Genomic DNA, 6,826 nt, shown 5'->3' with positions numbered 1-6,826 from the left:
GGTTTTACCCAAAGAGTTATCTGTATATTCAAGGTTTGTTAAGGACAGACTTAATACAAGTATCAAGATTTCATATCAAAAGAATATCTGAGCCTCCTTCCCCGCAACTCCAAGTCAATCTGAATTTGTCAAGGATTTCTATCTAGAAAATTCCCAAAGTGTGTTCCTCAGAAAACTGGAAATTTGAGAATCTTCATGAAAAAAAAAGTTCCATGTTCAAATAAGTTTAGAAACTACTGAACACTGTGGAATCCCCCTTATAGAGTTTCACAATGCATGCTAGCCTATCAAGGACTCTGAAATCCCCTTCAGGAAAGAATTCTGTTTCATTTTATGTACTCATGAGTAGCATGCCCCCAAATTTATATTACCGTAGACCCCCTCGTAATGTCATTTCAATTTTAAAATCCCTGCAATTCATGTTCTGGGGAACACATTTTCTGCAACACTGACCCAGGATAAGAATCTTTCTTTGGAACCCCTCCCAAAAGGAGAGGATTCAGCTGGCTCTGCCCCGAGATAATTCTCTGAACTAATCAGCTGGTTAAGTGTCATTCACCTCAATTTTATTTCTTTTGCCTCTGCTTGGCTTGCTGAGGCACAACAACAAGTAACCATATATTTCCTGATCTCAAGAATGGCCTTATGGTAATTTCTGTCTTGATTTCTTGTAGCATTTGTAACATTTCATACTAAAGTAATTTGTGTGGTGAGCCACTGTCTGGATGAAACAGACAAGAAATCATACCATTTTAAACCTGAAAAGAACCTGTTATTTTATACTCAGAAATTTCGACCCCATGACTTTGCCACTTGCCCAAAGTCGTACAACCAATTAAACGTTTGATGGAGGATAGAATTTAATAGAAAGCTCTAGCTGACAACGTGCCGTACTTTGGATCAGATTATGGTGTCCTTAAAGTGGAGAGTCAATTCCAATCTGAGTGGTTTTAGTTCCAAAATGGGTGAAGAAAGATAAACATGTCAACTCTAATAGAAAATGAAGATGTTATTGTACTACATAGAAAGTCTATAACCAAAGTTGCCCCGCCGTGTATCATTTTGTGGATGGTAGTAGTAAAACATATCATTGAAGTCTTCATGCCAACATTATAAAATCTTGGAATTTAAACAGCCATCAGTCAGACACAGAGTGCATTGCTTGCCGTGGGCACTTTATTCTTCTGGTATCGCCTCATCGTTTTCTTATGTGACTGTTAGAAAAACAATCATTGGTGCATTCATTAATTCATTCACTTATGACCTCAGGGTGAGAAGCTTTGACATCTGCTACTTGTTATATGAGATGCTCAGTTTTAATGGGTATTCCCCCACTTGGATTTTTATCAGTTGCTTTATGTCAAAATTGTCATTACTTCTTCGCCTTTATGTTTCTTTATCGTTACAACTGATTTTAAAGCGCTCCCATTTAATTCAGTGCCATAAACATCTAAACTTAACTAAACTGAAATGAAGATGAGCCTGCTTTCCAACAGCTCCCTTCTTTTCTTCTTTACATGTTCTGTCACTTTTCCTAGTACACCATTACTACTAACAACAAAATTTCATAAACACTTCTCTCATTTGTCTCCCTTTGGCTACTTAACATTTGTTCATTCCAGATGATGATCATTATTGTGATCATTATTATCATCTTCAACAAATAATCATGGAGCAGCCACAGGGTGCATGCCACTAGGGGACATTTGCTTCCTTACAACATGGAGACACGTGGTATAATGGATGGAGCCCCAAAGTGGGCTTGTTTTTAAAAACAGGCTTTTTTTTTTTTTAATGGTCCTGCTGGTGATGTGTTGCCTGGAATTGCTCTGACCATGTAATTTTTTTGAGACTCTAGTTTCCTTCCCTAAATTGTAAATAACGCTTATGGCTGCTTCTCCTCTAGCCCTATGATTTTACAGGAAATCATACAATGAAATATAAAGCTCCTTAGAAGTTGTTACTGTATCAGCAGAAGATATTTTCGGATTATCTTTTTTTGCTATTATCCTCAACTACTGTTCACATTTTAACTGCTTTTCTTCCATTTTCATTCCAGGCCTCAGGAGCTATTTCAGTTCAGTGCAATATTACAAACAGAAAAGTGGAAAGTCCAGCCAAACAGATGGGACTTGGGCTATGCATTTTGAAACATTACTGCTCTGAAAGCCTTTCTGCATCCTGCCCCTCTGAAATGATCAACTGGTTAAATGAAGTAACTAAAATACTGCTTGTTTTGGCTACATAAACTAAAACCTTAAAGTGAGGAACAACGAAATTACATTATGGGCATTTTTTTTTCCCAGAATGATTGTGGTTGGTTAAATCTTCATCTTAGGACGTGTCTAAATAAATTCAGTCAATTCAATTTTTAAGAAAACATCAAGTCAGTTAAGGCATTGACAGATGGATTAAATTATATTATTATTATATTATATTAAACTTTATAATTTGTTCTTCACTTTTTTTTTCTTTCCAGAAGTTCCTGTTTGTTCCCCTCCACAGTACATGGGACTACCCTTCTTTCTTTCCTTTCCTTCCACTTTAGACCACTCTTTTCCTGGACTACGTTTTCACCTCCCCCCCACATGCATCTCCCCTCATCTCATGGTCAGTACTGGACCAGGTCAAGTTTAGCTGTGACAAGGGCAGAAGGCAGAAGTGAAGAGAAGGCATTTGCTCCCAACAATCACTCCTCCCTCACCTTCTATAATCCTCAAACTGCTCCCACATCACTTTCTCATATTTCGTGGTCCTATTTTACCCTGTATCTCAGAGCCCCTGCCCTGCCGAACATTCTTTTACAGAACAACGACAGTTTTACTCTGACATACACCTTTAATCTGGCCCACTGCATGTGAACACAAATAGGAGCCATCATTTTGTCTCCTAAGTCTAGGGAAAAAGGAAAAGCTTTCCAGCTCTTGTTTCACTGGAAATTCCTGAGCATTTGACAATCAGTCTAGACCATGGCTTCCAGTAGCTTCTTACCCTGTAATCTTGCCCTGAGTGTTCTCACTCAAGATGGGTCTATCCACATCTTCCTCATGAGCCCCAGAGCTATGTCAGTCAGTGTGCAGGTGTCTGCAATTAAAAGTGATGCCAACCTTTGATAATGCCTAGAAGGAGAGGGGCGACTCATTTACCTACAATAGGAAGGATGACAGGACTTCCTCCCTTAGTTATGTAAATAAAAGCAAAGCCCCATTCTTATTCCTTGGGGAATGTGAGCAACAGCAACTTTTGAAAGATTTTTATTTATTATTATTATTTATTTATTTATTTTTCTATGGGCAGACACCGGGAATCGAATCCCATCAGATCTCGCCGGCCATGCTGGAGACCCAAGCTTGATTCCCGGTGCCGGCCCACACACAAAAAATTTTAAAATTAATAATAAATAAATAAGATGTGGGAACAGTTTGAAGATTCTCAAACTCTGGACTGTTTGTCATGAACTAGCCTTGACTGAACAGCTCACTGGAATATAAGGTTATCATAAGAAGACTTAGGACTCCAATCCATGGACACAACACTTTTTCACCTTGGGCCATTTTTCTCACCAAACACACAGACAATGCTGCCTTCACCAGAGAGAGCTCTTCTCTGTAGGAAGTGGGAGGAGGATGTATTACAGAGCTGTAAATTACTAAGAGAAACTTGAAGAATTTTATCATGGCACTTTCTTGACAAATCACAACTTTAAAAAGTAATCTCATTTATCCAGCATAGTAGCAGTAACTGGAGAGCCCCACCGCGACTCTCACACCTTTTGATTAGTGTGTCTCAAATTTGCTGGCTGATGGCCTGGGTAGTCAGGTCTATCCTAAACAACATATCTCTGCACAGTCCGATTTGCTGGGCGTTCCAGGCAGGTACTGAGAACACCCACCTGCATTCCAGTTTCATCCCAGTGAGCCAGGTGAAGTGAAGAAGTGACTTCTCCTCACATCCATCCACACTTAACTTAAAGCTGGGTACCAGTAACTAATAAAGAACCCAGAGATTCCTGGACATATAAAGGGAAGGGAAAAGAGGACCACCTAAAAGAGTTAGATTTAACTTCCTGCTAGTTGGGGAAGGTATGAATTCCAGCATTACTTATGAAATGGAAATCAGAACTCATACTGCAAAGTCAGACTGTCCACATGTACTGGGGTCTATGACACTTATATGCTAAGTGTACCGGGATGACCACCAGATAGCACTTGTTCCTGAAACTCTAGGAGAATTCATATTTCTTCTCCTCTCAAATATCTTCTACCTCTTAAATTTAGTCTTTCAGGGAAGGATACTATCCGGATATCCAAGCCCCAACCTGGAAATATTGTTGAATCCTCCTTTAACCTTACTCTCATTTTAACTTTGTCATCGCTCCCTCTGTCTCTTAAAACTAGGGAGATCTCAGTATCCTTATTTGTCCTGTCTCCATTGTCACTGCCACTCTTACTTTCAGTCCTGTGACAGTCTGCCACCTGTTCTCTCTCCAAGCATGCTGCCACTTTACTCCCTTACTTACAGCCCATTGGTGGTGCTCTGTTGTCTTCAGGATTAGGTCCTGACAATTGAGCACAACAAACAACACCCTTTTCATTCAGATCTTTTCCTCACTCTGGCAGGCCCATTTATCTCCACTCTCCTCTTCCTGTAAAACTGAGCAGTGTGATTCCCTGAAACGAGAAAGAGGGTTTCATATCTCTGGGCCCTTGTTTACACAGCTCCCTAGGTCTAGAACGCCCTTAACTCGCATGCCCAGTGATTAATCCCTACTCATTCTTGGAAACTCAACTCACTCAGTTCGCTCTCTGCTCCCCAGGAAGATTTTTCTATCCCTTATCCCCTCTCAGGATGGGTGAGGGGTCTCTTAGATTTCCCCCCACAGCACCTAGAGCATTTAAAACATAATATAGGGCAGGCCATGGTGGATCAACAGGTAGAGTTCTTGCCTGCCATGCTGGAGACCCAGGTTCGATTTCCAGTGCCTGCCTGTGCAAAGAAAACAAAAAAGCACAATATAGCAAAAGTTTTCTTGTCTTCCACTCACTGTCATTTCCTTGAGGACAAGAACCCCATTTTATTCATCTCAGAATCTTCAGCACCAAATAAGTGTCCTATACTCAGTACTTAATTACTGGTTGATGAATGAACAAATTAATGAGTGAGTGCAGGGGGGAGAAGGCTGGAAGCAGCCCACATACCCCCAACCTGACTCTCACTTGTTGCTAATACACCTCAAAAGTCTTGTGCATTTGAGGGATAAGAGGAGCACTGAACCTATGTCCAGTTCTGCTTAGAGCATGGGAGGAGAGAGACTCATGACTTTGCCATTCAATCCAAGTAGCATGCCCAGACCATGATAATGTGACTTGCCTGGGAGAGACAGAAGAAATTAGATGAGGAGGGGAAGCAACTCAGGAATTTTTTTGTTAAGTACTAATTACCACTCATTAGCTAAAAATTGTTAGGCAAAATTCATCATGGCAACTTGGTTGAAAAAAGGGAGTTATTTAAAAAAATTAAATTACTGATATAAAGATATAAGAAATCTGGGTGCACAGGTAGTTCAGTGGTTAGAATGCCTGCCTTCCAGGCAGGTGACCCAGGTTCAATTTCCAGACCATGCACTCTGAAAAAAAAAAAAGGATATAAGGAATCTTGAGTTCATATCACGCTTCTATTCCCTATGGTTCATCTCCATTGAAAAGTCTTACACTTAATAGGTTAGGTAGAATAAATTAAAATTTACTAATCCTAATCCTAAATGAAAACTAATAAAATGATCATATGTTTTATTTACACAACTATTTCACTATACATCTATTCTATTGCAATAGAGAAAAGAGAACCTCGAAACTACCCTCTTTTCCATTTAGCCTCACAATTTTACCCATAATATTTAGTATACAAGTTATCAAAAAGTATTACTAGATTTTGATGTGTTATAAAATGAGTGTTTTTCATTCAATGTCACTTCTCTTTTGTTGCTTCATTGTCATACCTTTTGCATTTTCATAGCCCTTCTAAATTACATAAACACATACTTCATCATTCACCTTCTGTTCTGTGGTATACCCTTTATCGATTGTTGCCAAAATTGAAGTTCTTTGACAAGTTAAGGGAAATCACCATGGCTGAAAACACATTTTTCTGATATGAGTTCAGAGAATCTTGAAACTCAAGGTCACTTCTTGAGATAATCTGAATATTTCTAAAATTTGAAGCTGCAAAAAAAGGAGGAGCACCGACATCTAAGTCCAGGATGGGATGTCTGATCTTAAATCCATCTACAATTCATCCTAGGCTCTGGGCACGTCTCCCTGGATCTTACTCCGAGAATTTTTATCAAGAGATCAGCAGTGTCCTTCCATTCATATACCTCAGGGATAGCTAACCTTCAATAATTGACCCACATGATGGAACTTGGAAGAAGTGTTTTAAGTTTGCAGACAGTTGTAATATGTGGAAAGCAGTCAGTCTTGTTGAAGGTAAATGTAAAATGTATAAGAAACTATGTCTCAGAAACCAAGCTATTACAAATCCCCAGAGGGAATTCCTCCATGAATTTAATCACAGGCATAGTAGAGGAAAGTAACCTGCCCTTCAGATGGCACACACTACACTTCAAGGGAATGAAAGGGGACTTCAGCAGTGAGAGAGGCAATAGCGCACACACACAAAAAACAATCATTCAGCCTATAAATATTTCACAATCACCCTGTCTATAGGTCAGGCAGTATATTAAGCAATGGGAAAACCTTACCTACATGGTTCCTGATCCAAAGAAAACAAAAATCTATAAGGGGGAATAATGAAGTTGAGTGAAGTT

This window comes from Tamandua tetradactyla, chromosome 18 (genome assembly GCF_023851605.1).
Source record: "Tamandua tetradactyla isolate mTamTet1 chromosome 18, mTamTet1.pri, whole genome shotgun sequence".
In the NCBI taxonomy this organism is placed as follows: Eukaryota; Metazoa; Chordata; class Mammalia; order Pilosa; family Myrmecophagidae; genus Tamandua; species Tamandua tetradactyla.
The sequence above is the reverse complement of the archived record's forward strand: the minus strand, read 5'-3'. Positions refer to the sequence as shown.